The sequence below is a fragment of the Cetorhinus maximus genome, chromosome 11 (assembly GCF_964194155.1).
Source record: "Cetorhinus maximus chromosome 11, sCetMax3.hap1.1, whole genome shotgun sequence".
Lineage (NCBI taxonomy): Eukaryota > Metazoa > Chordata > Chondrichthyes > Lamniformes > Cetorhinidae > Cetorhinus > Cetorhinus maximus.
In genome coordinates, this window is record NC_135889.1 from 60,974,878 (window position 1) to 60,992,909 (window position 18,032).

Below are 18,032 nucleotides of genomic sequence, written 5' to 3' on the forward strand. Positions count from 1 at the left end.
TGAAAAAGAAGTCTATCTGGTTTGCAATTTTGCTTTGGAACAAATTGGTCATTTCCTGACTCTTGCATATGATCTAGCTGTGGAATGATTTTTTGGCTGCGCCTTCAGTTGTCTAGGCCCAAAGCTCTGGAATATCCTCCCTATGGCTCTCTGCTTCTCTACCTCACTTTCCTCCTTTAAGGCACTCCTCAAAACCTATCTCTTTGACCAAGCTTTTGATCATCTGACCTAATGTCTCCTTATGTGGCTGGGTGTCATAATTGGTTTTATAATGCCCCTGTGAAGCTCCTTGGGATGTTTTATTACATTAAAAGTGCTATATAAATTTAAGTTTTTGGGTGCCTAGCAGAAATTAGGTCAGTAGTCATTCACATTTCTGGAACCTTCAACTGGATATAGTATCTTTTCCTTCATTGAAGCAGCATAAGAAAAAATAAAGTCCTAATTAGGGTTAATCTTGTGATGTATAAGACTTAAGTTTTGGGGTTACCTTTTGTCCTTTTTTAAAAAGTGTTTTCGTTCATGGGATGTGGGCATCGCTGTGTAGGCAAGCATTTATTGCCATTGTTCAGAGGGCATTTAAGAGTCAACCACATTACTGTGGGTCTGGAGTCACATGTAGACCAGACCAGGTAAGGACAGCAGATTTCCTTCCCTGAAGGGCATTAGTGAACCAGATGGATTTTTACAACAATTGACAATGGTTCATAGTCATCATTAGACTTTTAATTCCAGATTTTTATTGAACTCAAATTCCGCCATCTGCTGTGGTGGGATTCGAACTCTGGTTCTCAGAGCATTACCCTGGGTCTCTGGATTACTAGTCCAGTGACAATACTACTACGCCATTACCTCCCCTATTTTCTCCAGATATTCATTTTAAAAAAATTTGTTTATGGACTGCTAGGCCAGCATTTATTGCCCATCCCTAATTGCCCTTGAGAACGTGATGGTGAGCTGCCTTCTTGAACCGGTGCAGTCCCTGTGGTTTAGATACACCCACAGTGCTGTTAGGGAGGGAGTTCCAGGATATTGACCAAGCTTAATGCCTTCTGTATTCAGATTAGTTTTGTAAGTGAGCACTGATTCCTTACATTCTGAGGTAAAAATTCACAATGTGCCTGGTAAATGAACAGAGAACTTATTATTTTATCAATTTGCCCTCCAGACTTAACACATGCATTCGCAGGGCCCTTCTGTTTGGAAGGTGGCAAAGTACACTAATGCACTAGACCTTGTTTTTAGGGTTTAACAGATTTATTAAACAGTTATGTAAAAGGTAAGTTGCACTAAAGTCTGATATATATTATGTATATTAATGATCTAGATCTTGGTGTGCAGGGGACAGTTTCAAAGTTTGCAGACGACATGAAACTTGGAAGCATTGTAAACTATGAGGAGGACAGTGTAGAACTTCAAAAGAACATAGACAAGTTGGTGGAGTGGACAGATAGTGGCAGATGAAGTTCAATGTGGAGAATTGTGAGGTGATTCATTTTGGTATGAAGAATATGGAGAGACAATATGAAATAAGGTGTACAATTCTTAAGGGGGTGCAGGTGCAGAGGGACCTGGGTGTATATGTGCATTGGTCATTGAAGATGGCAGGACAGGTGGAGAGAGCAGCTAATAGAGCATACAGTATCCCAGGTTTTATTAATAGGGGCATAGAGTGCATGAGCAAGGAGGCTATGCTGAGCTTATATAAGGCACTAGTTAGATCTCAGTTGGAGTATTGTGTATAGTCCTGAGCAGCACACGATAGCAAGGATGTGAACGTATTGGAGTGAGTGCAGAAGAGGCTTACAAAATGGTTCCAGAGATGAAAAACTTTAGTTATGAAGATAGATTGGAGAGGTTGGGACTGTCCTCCTTTGAGAGGAGAAGGCTAAGGGGAGATTTATAGAGGTGTTCAAAATCATGAGGGAGCTGAATAGAGTAGATAGGGAGAAACTGTTCCCACTCATAAAAGGATCGAGAACGAGAAGGCACAGATTTAAAGTGATTTGCAAAAGAAGCAAATGTGATGTGAGAAAAAGCTTTTTCATACAGTGGCCAGGATTTTCCCCTCGGCGATTTGGGGGCGGGATGACATCGGGAGGAATCCCCGACGTCATCCCGGTCCATTTAAATTTTTAGGAAGGCGGGCGGACAGCGAAATCAGCTGTCCATCCGCCGACCTGTCAATGGCCAATTGAGGCCATTGACAGGTTAATTCACCTTGTTAAAGACCCTGCCCGTCCAAGCTTAAGGCTGGCGGGATGAAGTTTCATGTCCGTTTTGTAAAAAATTAATAAAGGTTATGTGTTCTTTATTAACATGTCCCATCTTGTGTGACATTGTCACATGAGGGGGGCATGTTAATAATTTTTTATTGTTTCTATTTTTACAGTTTTTTCCACTGTCATTATTCTCCCTGAGACAGGACTTTGCGCGCATGCGTGAAAGAGCGCACTTTGACAGCTGGGGATTCCCTCCCCCCGAGAACAGGAAGCACATAGCGCTTCCCGTCGGGGATGCCGCTGGGCGGGCCTTAATTGGTCTGCCCACTCAAAATGGCGGCGGGCCCCGTTTCAGTGGCGGGGGTTGGCTGGCCACCCGCCGCCGAGCCAGTGGGGCCCACACGCCATCCGAGGGCAAGATTCTGCCTAGTAAGTGGTTCGGGTCTGGAATGCACTACCTGAAAGTGTGGTGGAGGCAGTTTCAATCAAGGCATTCAAGAGGGCATTAGATGATTATTTGAATAGAAACAATGTGTAGGGGCACGGGGAAAAGGCAGGAGAATGACACTAAGTCATAATGCTCAGAGAGCCGGTGCCGACACAATGGGCTGAATGGCCTCCTTCTGCACCTTAACAATTCTGTGATTCTGTAACAAGTCGCAGCGATCACCATCACCTTCTCAAGGTAAATTAGGGATGAACAACAAATGCTGGCCTTGCCAGCAACACTCACATCTCTTGAAAGAATAAATGAAACAATTTTTACAGTAATTATGTTAATCTAGCTTCTTCGGATAGAAAATAAAATAGTCCACAAGCTCTATACCAAACTGTTATAAATGACTTTCATATGTAGTGCCTGTTTCTCACAAGTTACAGAACTTATTTGGCTTAGCCAAGTGTCTTCAGAGGTTCCAGAGAAACTCACTCATTTGAAAAAGCTACATTGTTGACACTGTCACGGGGACCTTGTGTAACTAACTTGTGTTCAATTCATCACACAACACTTGCACCTCACCCTGATAAAACTTAAACATTCTATTTCATTTGCTGAATAAGCCATTCCTTATGGCCATAGCCTGTGGCTCAGATAAATCATTGGGTTTTCCTCTGAGATCAATGTGGACCATGGTAGCTTGGGAATAACTGGCACAAGTTCATAGGGGTCTGTGTTCAGGAAATTATTACTGTTGCTGGGATAGTTAGTAGTGAAGGCAAGATGCAGAAAGTAGTTAGTAGCTGCAGTGCAAGTATTGTCTAACACGTGATAGTACACTGCGAATGGTAATTATTATTTATTAGGCTGTTTTACATTGCAGTGAGGCAACAGTTACAAGTAGAACTTCAAACAGATATACTGTGCAGAAACTGCAGAGATCTTCATCCAAAGTGATCTTCATAGACACTATATTCATATTGAGTTTGACATTGATAAATTTTTAAAATATCTCAATATATTTTCCTCATATGATTTCATATTTAAAGGTATATTTTCTTCACTTGGAAATGAAGTAAAGGCCATTACCCAGTCTTGAGAAAAGGTTTTTGCGTGAGAGAATAGCTGTCCTAGGGAACGGTGTCAGAATAGGCCTTCAGTGCGAATTTCTGTGAATGCATTTTTCTGAGTGACAGAGATCACCAATATGAATGAAGAGTCTTAGGTTCAGGTGAGAACTGGGTGAACAATGATATGGATGGAGATGGTGAGAAAGAGTTTAGGACAGAAACATTACCAGGAGGAAAACAGCCAGGGAGATGGGCAGGATAACAGTGATGGCCAAAATGGTTGAGCTGGGAAGTAGTGGTGGCTGAGAACGGGTTTGTAGTAAGCAGGCGATGATGGAAGCAGCAAGATGCCTGAAGCAGGGAATGGTGGTTGATACTGATAGTTCAATCATAATGAAGGGGAGGAGAAATGAAAAAAAATGTGCCTGATTAACTTCACAGGGAAGCAGTACAATAATGGTGGTTAAGCTTAAGGATTGGGTTATGATGTTTGAGATCTGAGGTTGTGGATTTATGTAGCTGTACAAATTGAGTGAGTAGCTTAAGGCAGGAATTTCTGCATATTACAGAATGACAATGTCCAAATAAGGCATGAACATCATTAGGAAAATGTACTATATTATAGATTTCATCATCTATGACTACACATCTTTGTTGCCTCCATACCTATTTTTAACTATAAAATAATCCCATTCTTTTAAGAGTTAATCAATATTGTGAAAGACTTCTGATGAGAGTGCGTGAAGGGGAGATTTCTTCTAATTTCTTGCTGGGGTGTCTTGTTGATTTTGTACTAGCCATCTAATCTTATGATCACAGCTGAAAATTAAATAGTCTGCTTATTCTAGAGGGAAAAAAAAATACAATTTGAGCAGAATTCATGCTGTTTTTTTCCCCACTTTTCTGTCAGCTAGGGACTTTGACACTGGTTGCCACTGTGTTTGAGATTGGTGACTTGTAGTGTGGAAAATAATGAGTACAAATTTCAGCCAAGGCTAGGGTTCAAATCAAGATCTCCCAGTATGTGAGACATTTCACTTAAGCATTAACCATTGGGGCACTTGTGCCAAACAACTAAGTAGCTTTCTGAAGAAGCACATCCCTTTTCAATAAAAAACACCAGATTGCCCCCACAGTAATTTAAATCTTTGATATAATTTTGCACTTATGCCATATTTTGTCCATAATTTTGATTGTTAATAAGGATTGTTCCAGGGTAAAACATCAGATGGACCAGTGATTGAAATTATTATAGGCTATTAACTTAGGCTGTATTAGATTTGACACAATGCAGTTCATTAATGCTTGGTCCTAGATGTTTGATGCCATAATGATAGAAGCATTAAACACACCTGGCAACACCTAGCTGATCAGTCAGCACAGGTACAGCAAGTTCCCATCTGCATCAGGAGTGACTTTTCTTGCAAGATTGCAACTGTGGCTCACTGGACCCACAGGGGTCAATGGATAGTTTTTGTTTTTTTGTATTCTTCCTCTTCCCCTTTCTCTCTATGACTCACTTGAAGCAGGGAGAGACCTGGAGAGATCTCAACCTCTAGTTAGTTAGGGGCCTGTGAGACTCACCATAATTGTGAATGCATACAACCTATAACTGAGGAAGGCCAGTGTAAGTTAACTACAGGATAATTAAGTAGCAAGTGGGTTGAGCTTGTGTTGGTGGCAGGGATACATAGTTATGAAGAGCAGCAAGAAATGTTTGTACCTCACAAGAAAACAGTCCCTATTCATTAATATAAATAGGCTAGTTTGTTGGTTGATAAGGAGCCCCTTCTTACGAGGGCACATCTTAGTCCACTTCATGAAAAGACAAAAGAAGGGACTTGGTGATGTGTGTGAGATCATGATATTTAGTATACACAGCAAAGGGTCCATTGTGATGATTTCTGGCTCACATTATTAGATTTCCTACAGCTTGAGGCACATTGAGGTAGACTAAGCACATGCTTACATCTGTTTTCCAGGAACAGGTTGCTAGCCTGAAACCAAAGGTGATAGCTTAAAGGGCACCCTTCCACATCAAGCATGACTGACCAGGAGTCTCTCCTGCTCTTACTGCCTGCCATAGGTGTGTGGGAAGAATTTTAAGGTTGATAGTTAACATGTTTGGCTGCATTATGGACACACCTTCTATGGCCATTAAATCCTGGAGTGGGACTCGAACTGGGAGCTTCTGGCTCAGAGGGCTGGGAAGCTGCTCACTGCTCCAGAAGACCCTCACACTATTGTTTAACTAGATATTGAACAATCAACATGCTTGCCAGTTAATTGAAGTATGGGGCAGAATTTTAACTGCCAAAGTGGGGGAGGGCAGGTTCGGGTGTGGGTCGGGGTTAAAACCCTGAAAAGTGCCGTGTGTCAGAAACCCAACATGATCCCACCCACTTCAGGGTTTAACAGAGGCATATTTGGAGACAAGCAGGAAAGCCCCCAAGGAGCTGTCAGGTCAGTCATTAAATATTTAAATATTTAATTCAGTCTGCATTCTGGCTTTAACAGCCAGTGAACTGTTTTCCCAAGAGGCGTGGAACTCGCCAGGGTCAACAAGGTCAGCGTGCAGCCGGGACTCAATGATCAATGAAACCAACAGGTTGGAGAGGCTTTAAATAGTTTAATTACATAGAAGCTGGCTCACCTGTGTCTAAAACCTTGTGCTCAAGGACTTGTTCTGAGGATCAGCTTCCTCAATATAAAGGAACAACAGTGCCCAGGAGGCTTAGGCTATTGCAGCAGGCCTTTTGCTGTGATCTGCAGCCTCCTGGAACACGACCTCCTTCCAAGAGGGCCAGGAGGTGTCAGCTGTGGCTCAGTTCATAGCACCCTCGCCTTTGAATCAGAGGGTTGTGGGTTCATGTCCCACTCCCGGAAACCAAGAACTGTGATTGTACTCGAAAGAGTTGCAATCTGTGACTGTTGATAACTCGAAAGAGTTTCCAAGAGGGCCAGGTGGGCATGCATTGCCAGCGGCCATTACGGCCAACACGGACCTGAATTTCTTTGCCTCTGGTTCCTTCCCAGAATCTGCAGGTGATATCTCCAGGATTTCACAATCTGCTGCCTACAGCTGTAGCTTCTTTGTCACCGATGTCATGTTTTCCAAGGCAGCCGCTTACGTCCACTTTGACACTGATGAGGCCAGTCAGACACAGCAGGTTCTTGGGTTAGCTGCCATGGCTGGATTCCCACAGATACAGTGAGCCATTGACTGCCCAAATGTGGCAATTGAGACACCTTTAGATAAAATTGGAGCGCTAATTTGGAAGTGATTCCACTCCCTCAGTGTTCACCTCATATGTGACCACTGGAAGGTCAAAATTCATGTTTGTGCAAGCTATCCCAGAAGCTGCCATGGTTCACACATTCTGGGACTGTCACCCCAACGAGAGAAGGGCTTCCGATCAAATCAATTAATTGGCCAACGAATGGGCATTTTACCATGCCAGCAGGATTTTACTGGCACTGACATGGCTCCCCTGCCATGTGGGGAGACCAACAGGCACATCAAGGCTTCCTGAGGGGGTCCTTCCTTTCTGGACACTCCATGGCCCATGCCACTGCTGGAGGATTCACTCCTCTGATCACTGGGGCCTGCCTGTCTAGCCCCAGCCGATTGACAAGATCGCCATGCCTCAACATGGAGCTGGCAATTAGTCAACGGTTCCAATGACGGTTTCTTAATTGGCCACTGCTGGTAAAATCAGCTCCATGGTCCCACCATTCACCAGGGCTCAGGATCCTTTTAGTGGCCATTAAATGGTCACTTAAGTGCCTCAATTAGCAGCAGGGTGGGAAGTTTGACCATGGGCCTTCTCACCCAGAACTTAATTCAGACAGAGTCAGGAAGGCAGCAGGATTCAAGTGCCCTTCCTGCCTCCAAGCTCACCACCAGAGAGAGCAGAAGATTCCACCCTTAGTGTGGGCACTGTAGCAGTGTCATAAGGTTAGGAGACAGATTAATACCTGTAGAGACAACCCTACACATGAGCTCAATGTGGGAGAGTGAGGAAAAGTTTTGAATTTAGTGGCAGAGTCAGGCCTGCCTGTCAACAAGCACTGGGACTTGATTAAGCCACGTTTCAAATTGGCTTTAAAATTCAGGTTGCATGTTTAATAAAAAGATGAATGTGTGGGTGCATAGTGGTACAAGAGGGAGGACTTTAGATCCCTGGCACTGAATCTGGGGAGGTGGAACCTGTATAGGCCAGATGGGTTACATCTCAAAAGGATCAGGACCAATGGCCTAGTGGCAGCACCCAGGAGAGGGGGTAGCAGACGGTGCTAAGTTGTATCAAACCACTAGTCTCAAAAGTCTCAAAAAGGAATGGAAGTGGATGGATCACCTGGCATCGACCTAGGCACCAGAAACGACAACGGCAATTTCAGCCCTGTTGACCCTACAAAGTCCCCCTTACTAACATCTGGGTGCTCGTGACAAAATTGGGAGAGCTGTCTCAGACTAGTCAAGCTACAGCCTGACATAGTCATCCTCACGGAATCATGTCTTGCAGATAACGTCCCAGAAACCACCATAAACATCCCTGCAAGCAGAGGTGGCAGGTATACAGTCAGGAGGGAGTTGCCCTGGGAGTCCTCAACATCAACTCTGGACCCTATGAAGTCTCATGGCACCAGGTCAAACATTGGCAAGGAAACCTCATACTGAGTACTACATCCCGCCCTTCCTCAAGTGATGAGTCAGTGCTCCTCCATGTTGAACACCATTTGGGGAAAGCACTAAGGGTGGCAAGGGTGTAAAATGTACTCTGGGTGGGGGACTTCAATGCCAGGGGATCAACCCTGGTTTAATGAAGAGAGCAGGAGGACATTCCAGGAGGGGCATCAGGCATACCTAAAAATGAGGTGTCAACCTGGTGAAGCTACAACACAGGACTACTTGCATGCCAAACAGCATAAGCAGCAAGTGATAGACAGAACTAAGCAAACCCACAACAAAAGGATCAGATCTAAGCTCTGCAGTCCTGCCACATCCAGTCATGAATGGTGGTGGACAATTAAACAACTAATTGGAGAAGGAGGCTCCACAAATATCCCCATTCTCAATGATGGGGGAGTGCAGCACATCAGTGCAAAAGATAAAGCTGAAGCATTTGCCATAACCTTCAGCCAGAAGCGCTAGGTGGATGATCCATCTCGGCCACCTCCGGGGGTCCCCAGCATCAGAGATGCCAGTCTTCAGCCCAATTAAATTCACTCCACATGATATCAAGAAACAGCTGAAAGCCCTGCAAAGGCTATGGGCCCTGACAATATTCCGGCACTAGTACTGAAGACTTGTGCTCCAGAACTTGCCGCACGCCTGACCAAGCTGTTCCTGTACAGCTACAACACTGGCATCTATCCGGCTATGTAGAAAATTGCCTAGGTATGTCCTGTACACAAAAAGCAGGACAAATCCAACCCGGCCAATTACCGCTCCATCAGTCTACTCCTGATCATCAGTAAAGTCATTGAAGGGGTCATCAACAGTGTTATCAAGTGGCACTTGCTTAGCAATAACCTGCTCACTGATGCCCAGTTTGGGTTTTGCCAGGGCCACTCAGTTCCTGATCTCATTACAGCCTTGGTTCAAACATAGACAAAAGGGCTGAACTCCCCCCAAGGTGAGGTGAGAGTGACTGCCCTTGACATCAAGGCAGCATTTGACAGAGTGTGGCATCAAGGAGCCCGAGCAAAACTGGAGTCAATGGGAATCAGGGGGAAAACTCTCCACTGGTTGGAGCCATACCTAGCACAAAGTAAGATTATTGTGGTTGTTGGAGGTCAGTCAACTCAGCGCCAGGACATCTGTACAGGAGCTCCTCAGGGTAGTGTCCTCAGCTCAGCCATCTTCAGCTGCTTCATCAATGACCTTCCTTCCATCATAAGGTTAGAAGTGGGGATGTTTGCTGATGATTGCACAATGTTCAGCACCATTCATGACTCCTCAGATACTGGAGCAGTCCATGTCCAAATGCAGCAAGATCTGGACAACATCCAGACTTGGACTGACAAGTGGCAAGTTATATTCACGCCACACATGTGCCAGGCAATGACCATCTCCAACAAGAGAGAATCTAACCATTGACCCTTGATGTTCAATGGCATGACCATCACTGAATCCCCCACTATCAATCCTGGGGGTTATCATTGACCAGAAACTGAACTGGACTAGCCATATAAATGCTGTGGCCACAAGAGCAGGTCAGAGGCTAGGAATCATGCGACGAGTAACTCACCTCCTGACTCCCCAAAGCCTGTTGACCATTTACAAGACAAGTCAGGAGTGTGATGGAATACTCTCCACTTGCCTGAATGAGTGCAGCTACAACAACACCCAAGAAGCTTGACACCATCCAGGACAAAGCAACCCACTTGATTGGCACCACATCCACAAACATTCACTCCCTCCATCACCGGCGCACAGTAGCAGCAGTGTGTACCATCTACAAGATGCACTGCAGGAATTCACCAAGGCTCCTTAGACAGCACCTTCCAAACCCACAACCACCACCATCAAGAAGGCCAAGGGCAGCAGATAAATGGGAACACAACCACCTGGAAGTTCCCCTCCAAGTCACTCACCATCCTGACTTGGAAATATATCGTCGTTCCTTCATTGTCGCTGGGTTAAAATCCTGGAACTCCCTTCCTAGCAGCACTGTGGGTGCACCTACACCTCATGGACTGCAGCTCACCACCACCTTCTCAAGGGCAACGAGGAATGGGCAATAAATGCTTGCCCAGCCAGCGAAGCCCACATCCCGGGAATGAATAAGAAAAAAGCACTCTAAGGCACTCTAAGGTCCTCCTGAATGAGGGGCGGAAGTCCTGCCTGCGGCTACTTAATGCTCATTCATGTGTGAAATGGCTGTGAGGCACTCAGGTCGACTCTTCGGATGGCAGGAAGCGAGACCCCACCATCCAAAATATTCTGGCCCTAGAGTACTGTGTGCAGTTTTGGTCCTCATATCTAAGGAAGGATATACTTGCCTTGGAGGTGGTATAGCAGAAGTTCACTGGATTGGTTCCTGAGATGAGAGGGTTGTGCTGTGATAAGAGGTTGCATAAATTAGGTCTATACTCTCTGGAGTTTAGGAGAATTATAGGTTATCTAATTGAAGCATACAAGACCCTGAAGGGCCTTGACAGGATACATTCTCAGAGGTTGTTTCCCCTGGCTGGGGAACCTAGAACATGGGGACACAGTCTCAGGATAAGGAGTCGAATCTTTAGGATTGAGATAAGGAGAAATGATCTCACTCAGAGTTGTGAACCTTTGGAATTCTCTACTCCAGGAGGTTGTGGATGCTCCATCATTGAATATATTTAAGGCTGGGATAGACAGAATTTTGATCTCTCAGGGAACCATGGGATATGGGGTGCAGGCAGGAAATTGGGGTTGAGGCAAAAGATCAGTGATGATCACATAAGAACATAAGATCTAGGAGTAGGAGTAGGCAATTCAGCCCCTCGAGCCTGCCCCGCCATTCAATACGATCATGGCTGATCTCATTTTGGCCTCGGCTCCAATCTCCCGCCCTCTCCCCATAACCTTTCAACCCATTACTAATTAAAAATCTGTCTATCTTCTCCTTAAATTTATTCAGTGTCCCATCATCCACTGCACTCTGAGGTAGTGAATTCCACAGATTCACGACCCTTTGAGAAAAGTAATTCCTCCTCATCTCTGATTTACATCTACCACCCCTTAGCCTAAAACTATGGCCTCTCGTTCTAGAATGCCCCACAAGGAGAAACATCTGCTCCACGTCTACTTTGTCTATCCCCGTTAGCATCTTATATACCTCAATTAGATCTCCTCTCATCCTCATAAACTCTAGCGAGTATAGGCCTAAACTGCTCAATCTGTCCTCATAAGATAAACCCCGCATCTCTGGAATCAACCTAGTGAACCTCCTCTGAACCGCCTCCAATGCAACTACATCCTTCCTCAAGTAAAGGGACCAAAACTGTGAACAGTACTCCAGGTGCGGTCCACCAATGCCTTGTAGAGTTGCAACAACACTTCCCTATTTTTATACTCTATTCCTTTAGCAATAAATGCCAAAATTCCATTTGCCTTTCTTATTACCTGCTGTACCTGCATACTAGCTTTCAGTGATTCATGCACGAGAACACCCAGATCCCTCTGCACTGAAGCATTCTGAAGTTTTTCTCCATTTAAATAATAAGTCGCCTTTTTATTCTTCCGACCAAAATGGATAACCTCACACTTATCCATGTTAAACTCCATCTGCCAAATTTTGGCCCATTCACCTAACCTGTCCATATCCATTTGTAAATTTCTTATTTCTTCATTGCAACTTACTTTCCCACCTATTTTGGTGTCAACTGCAAATTTAGCTATAGTACCTTCTATCCCTGAATCCAAGTCATTAATATAGATTGTAAATAGTTGGGGCCCAAGGACCGAACCCTGTGGCACCCCACTAGTTACAGCTTGCCATCCAGAAAAAGACCCATTTATCCTTACTCTCTGCTTTCTGTTGGTTAGCCAACCCTCTATCCAAGCTAATATATTACCCCTAATTCCGTGTGATCTTATCTTGTGTATTAATCTTTTGTGCGGCACCTTATCAAAGGCCTTCTGGAAGTCCAGATGTACTACATCTACAGGATCCCCATTGTCCACTTTGCTTGTCACATCCTCAAAGGTGTGACATCCTTCCTCAAAGAACGCATTGAATAGCAGAGCAGGCCGAGGGCTGTATGGTCTACTGCTGCTCCTATTTCTTATGTTCTGATGTAATGTCCATCTCATCATGTAACATCCTAGCTATTGCCATTGCCATATCCACCAATATTTTTGTTTCTGTGCTGATGGAGGATGTGCATGAGTCAGTATCCTCAGAGTGTTAGCCTTATGAACATATGGACATATGAACTAGGAGCAGGAGTAGGCCACTTGGCCCCTCGAACCTGCTCTGCCATTCAATAAGAGCATGGCTGATCTGATTGTAACCTCAATTCCACATTCCTGCCTACCCCCGATAACCTTTCATCCCATTTCTTATGAAGAATCTACCTACCTCTGCCTTAAAAATATTCAGACTCTGCTTCCACTGACTTTTGAGGAAGAGAGTTCCAAAGACTCACAGCCCTCTGAGAGAAAAAATTCTCCTCATCTCTGTCTTAAATGGGCAACCCCTTATATTTAAACAGTGACCCCAAGTTCTAGATTCTCTCACAAGAAGAAACATCAACTCCATATCCACCCTTTCAAGTCCCCTGACGATCTTATACGTTTCAATCAAGTCATCTCTTACTTTTCTAAACTTCAGCAGATACAAGCCTAGCCTGTCTGGCCTTTCCTCATAAGACAACCTGTCCATTCCAGGTATTAGTCAAGAAACCTTCTCTGAACTGTTTCCAATGCATTTACATTCTTCCTGATGTAAGGAGACCAAAACCGTACACAATACTCCAGATGTTGTCTCACTAGTGCTCTGTATAACTGAAGCATGACCTCCCTACTCTTGAATTCAACTCTCCTCGCAATCAATGATAACATCCCATTAGCTTTCCTAATTACTTGCTATACCTGTATTATACTCCATTTGCCAGATCTTTGCCCACTCACTTAACCTATCTATAATCCCTTTGTAGCCTCCTCATTCTCTGAGGACTTATTGGCCTCCTCCTGCTACTCCTACTCCATCTGCATGGTGGATATTGATTAGAACTAACAAGTGGAAAAGATTCAAAGATATGCATTGCTTGACATTTGATTTGGTGGTGACAGCAATTCTGAATGAGTGAATGCTATGTGCCAAGTGACATCGTAAGATTTAGTTCTGTCAGCAGGCCTGTGGACACCCCCATTTCTCCACTGCCTATGCCCAATGACTGTGCCACCCTGCCAATCTCCAAGGCATCCTCTTCCACTGCGGTCAGGGTGGCGATAGCTGCAGGTCCACCCCTGGTTCTTTGCCTCTCCCTGGAGTTGTGCTGCCTTTTCTGCAATGAGAGAAAGCAGAGAGTTATGAGTGTGTGAAGTGCAATGTGTGGAAATGAATGAATGACATTTGTGGTGGGTGGCAATGAGGGATATGGGTGCAAGATGGTACTAAGATGAGTGCCGGCGTCCTTGCTGGCCATTCAGTTGGAGATTTGGAGTGCCCTGAGAGAAAGGAATGAGTAGAGCTGCAAGGTGTGTTTTTCTGAGGAGTGCTGTGCAGGAGAATGCTGAGGAAGTCAGAGAGTGTTGCATGGCACCTGAATGTGGTATGCCACTCAGCTATCCTGACCTAATAAGATTATTAAACTTTTTCTGGCACTATATCCATGTACTCAGGACCACATTTCTCCTGCTAACTGCCTCCGAAAGTTAACCACACCCACTTAGCCTGAATGGTTTGCCTCTTCCTCCTATTTGCAGAGAACAGCATGGCCCTTCTGACCCTCACCAACATCATCTTCAGGGGTGAGTCAGAGAGCATAGGTGATGGGGGAGGGGAGGGGGCAGACTTTCCATGTCTTCCTTCTATTCTTTTCCATCCTCCAGCCTTTAACAGTAATGTTGGATGCAGCCATTCTGAACCCTGCTAGTGTCCCTTAAATTGAGAACCTTCTATTGATAGATGTGGGTCATCATCATGCCCATACTCTGTCATTGGTCAGGAAACCCAGAAGCAGAATGATAATGCTGTGGCTGACTTAAACATCTGCAGAAAGCCCACTGACAGAACAAGTGGGTTACTGACCCATGCCGAACCTCACGCTGCAATAAAAATCCGGCCATGATATTCACTTAGGGTAATGACAGATAGCGCCAAACATAATGGAATATTTACTGCAACCTGTGAAATTTTCTAAACTTTGTAATATATTGATTGAATGGAATCACTAGAAAATGCACAGTAAATGAAAAAGAAGATTGAGTCTTTTTTAATAACTGTGATTAAGAGTTTGACTGACCTTTTGTCTCTTCTAACTTTCTTAGCCAATATTATCCCCTCATCAAGGTGTTCACTCATTGCTGGGGTAAGTTCCATGGGCACCAGTTTTCCCTGCAGTATCTCATGCAAGTGGCCAAAATTTATATGTGAACAGTGAGTGTCACCAATCTGATTACTTGAGAGTCATAGGGCCATATTTTGGCTACTTTGGCAGATACCTAGAGCTGCTGACGCGCCGGACCCGCCTTGGAGAAAGTAACTTGAAATGCACAATTTTTGTTCGGGAGTGGTGGGTGCAGGGGGTGGGGGGGAGCCCAGCGGGCGCAGGATGGAGTTGAGCCCACCCACTCTGGAAGCAGAGCATAGGTGGCCACTAGTGCGGGTGAGTGCTTAGCCAGGCTGGTTGGAAGGTCCTCCTTGGTTCTCTAGGACTTTGCCCCAGTTGTTTTAGAAGTTGTTAGGCCCTACAGCCCTCACCCCTTCTATACCAACCCAAAGTCAACTCATGCCTCCCACCCACCCCAATGACTCCTTATACACTCTGTGCCACCTCCATCGTAACCACGCATCCAGTATTCAACATAGGCAGACCCCAGGAGCCATGTGGAAAAGAAATAAACTTCTAACAATCAAATCCAACTCCTGCACACTTGATAGTGAAAAACCTCCCATCATAAAACCCATTCAAAGCTTTTAAATCTCCTCAAGTGGTTAATCTCTTATAAAAACAAATAAACTTCTTTTCAGACACCACATCAAAGACAGCTAATCCTTTAATAGACTATTTAAACTGTCAATAAAACTGTGAAGTCAGAACCCCCTGTTCAGATAATTGTAGCTTTTGAAACTCAGCGAAGTATGGCCGAATGCTAGCCCTTGGGGAAATGTTAACAAGAGCTCTACTGAAATTGAACGAATAGATGCTACTTTTTTTTTCTAACCTATGCCTGTCAATCAAAGCAGTCCACAGACTCTCACTGACAGCTGCAATCTGTTTTTTAAAGTTTAAACTGCAGGGGATTTGAAAAACTTCAGATCATGACAGTTATACAGACCGTATCCACCCTTCGAGAGTGTTCACCTCTACTGCATCAATCTGTGCCTGCCACACTGCGGGTTAAGGTCCTTGCAACAGCCAAAAAGGGGTTTATTTGAACTCAGCATCGAGTTCAAATTGCCACACTGTGTTGAAGTTCCTCACCTGTGTGAACCATGCCCTGCTCCCTTTCCCCTAACCGAAAAAATTGGATCTGTCAAAAGTGGGAGCGGAACTTCTGTATCCGGGTCTCGCCTGCTATTTTTAAAGGTCAGCGGAGTCTTCCTGACTCTGCTAAATTCCCGCCCATACACTTGGTCCTGATCCTGTTCTTATCTGATGTCTGTAAGTTATTTTCAACATAGCTCACTGTATTGTGATCAGGAACAGGAAACCTGCTTATTTTGCTCCTCAAAATAGACTGGAGATCAAATCTGGGATCTTGCTGCTCTGAGTGGACGATTGGAGAGCTCTTCTTTACCCTTTATTTATTTGTCTTTGGTGAATTCCTGTCAGAGGGAATTTAGCAGTTAACTACCTTCCTGTGGGTTTAGAGTCATTTGTAGGCCAGACCAGGTAAAGACAACAGATTTCCTTCCCTAAAGGGCATTAGTGAAGCAGATGGGTTTTTACCACAGTCAATGATAGTTTCACAGTCACTATTGCTGAGCCTCACTTATTTTATAATTCCAGATTTGTTAATTGAATTTAAATGCCACCAGCTGCTGTGGTGGGATTTGAACCCCTGTCCCCAGAGCATTAGCCTGGGCCCCTGGATTACTAGTGCGATGACATTACCACGACGTCACCATCCCCCCGATAAGGGCGCCTTCTCGGCTTTCTGTATGGGATTTTTTAAAATCTCTGCTTATCTTTTTACTTTTCTTCTTCTGGTGTATAAATTTTGTTTTACAATGATTATATCCAAGTGAGTATAGCTATAGTGCAGCTTAAATTCCCTTACAGGGATACTTTGAGCATTTTGGACATTTAACTTTACTGCAGAGTGGTAGGGCATGGATTGTAGGATTCAGTAGCGCCGTTAATGTCAATTGGATGCTTGGGATTTCTTCAAGGAATAGGAAATTAAAAAGTCAGTCACTCAGATTGCTATTGTTTATTTCCAGTTTGAACACAACTGACACAAGATTGGAAGCATGTTACTTTCACATCCCCTTGATCTGGAGTTGGATTTGGCTAAGAACCTCCCTTTCCTCTCCAAAGTTCTTGAAGTTGTTGTCACCTCTCAAATTTGTGTCCATCTTTTGCAGAACTCCACATTTGAATCCATCCAATTTGGCTTTACCCCTGCCACAATACTAAAATGGCTCTTATCAAAGTCACAAATGACATCCTATGTCACTGTGACAGAGGCAAACTACCCCTTCTTGTCCTCTTTCACCTGTCTGCAGCCTTGAAGCAAGCTGTTCACACCAGCCTTCTCTATTGGCTCTCAGCCATTGTCCAGCTGTGTGGGATTGTACTCGCCAGGTTCCATTTTTTTTATTATTCATTCCTGGGATGTAGGCATCGCTGGCTGGGCCAGCATTTATTGCCCATCCCTAGTTGCCCTTGAGAAGCTGGTGGTGAGCTGCCTTCTTGAACCGCTGCAGTCCATGTGGTTTGGTACACCCACAGTGCTGCTAGGAAGGGAGTTCCAGGATTTTTGACCCAACGATAGTGAAGGAACAGTGATATAATTTCCAAGTCAAGATGGTGAGTGACTTGGAGGAGGACGTCCAGGTGGTGGTGTTCCCATGTGCCTGCTGCCCTTGTCCTTCAAGATGGTAGTGGTAGGGTGGGGAAGGTGCTGTTTAAAGAGCCTGGGTGAATTCCTGCAGTGCATCTTGTAGATGGTACACACTGCTGCTACTGTGTGTTGGCGATGGAGAGAGCGAATGTTTATGGACGTGGTGCCAATCAAGCGGGCTACTTTGCCCTGGACAGTGTCAAGCTTCTTGCGTGTTGTGGGAGCTGCACTCATCCAGGCAGGTGGGGAGTATTCCATCACACTCCTGACTTGTGCCTTGTAAATGGTGGAGAAGCTTTGGGGAGTCAGGAGGCGAGTTACTTGTCACAGAATTCCTAGCCTCTGACCTGCTCTTGTAGCCACAGTATTTATACGGCTAGTCCAGTTCAGTTTCTGGTCAATGGTAACCTCCAGGCTGTTGATAGTGGGGGATTCAACAATGACATCGCCATTGAACGTCAAGGGGCGATGGTTAGATTCTCTCTTGTTGGAGATGTCTGGCACATGTGTGGTGTGAATGTTACTTGCCACTTGTCAGTCCAAGTCTGGATGTTGTCCAGATCTTGCTGCATTTGGACATG

The 18,032-nt window shown here is 44.7% G+C and overlaps 1 protein-coding gene across 1 annotated transcript in view; it reads left to right on the forward strand.

Moving 5' to 3' along the window:
• The window catches only part of dnah9l (dynein, axonemal, heavy polypeptide 9 like), a 361,205-nt gene that overhangs the window by 14,606 nt on the left and 328,567 nt on the right, over positions 1-18,032 (forward strand). The gene's annotated exons all lie outside the window — the stretch shown is intronic.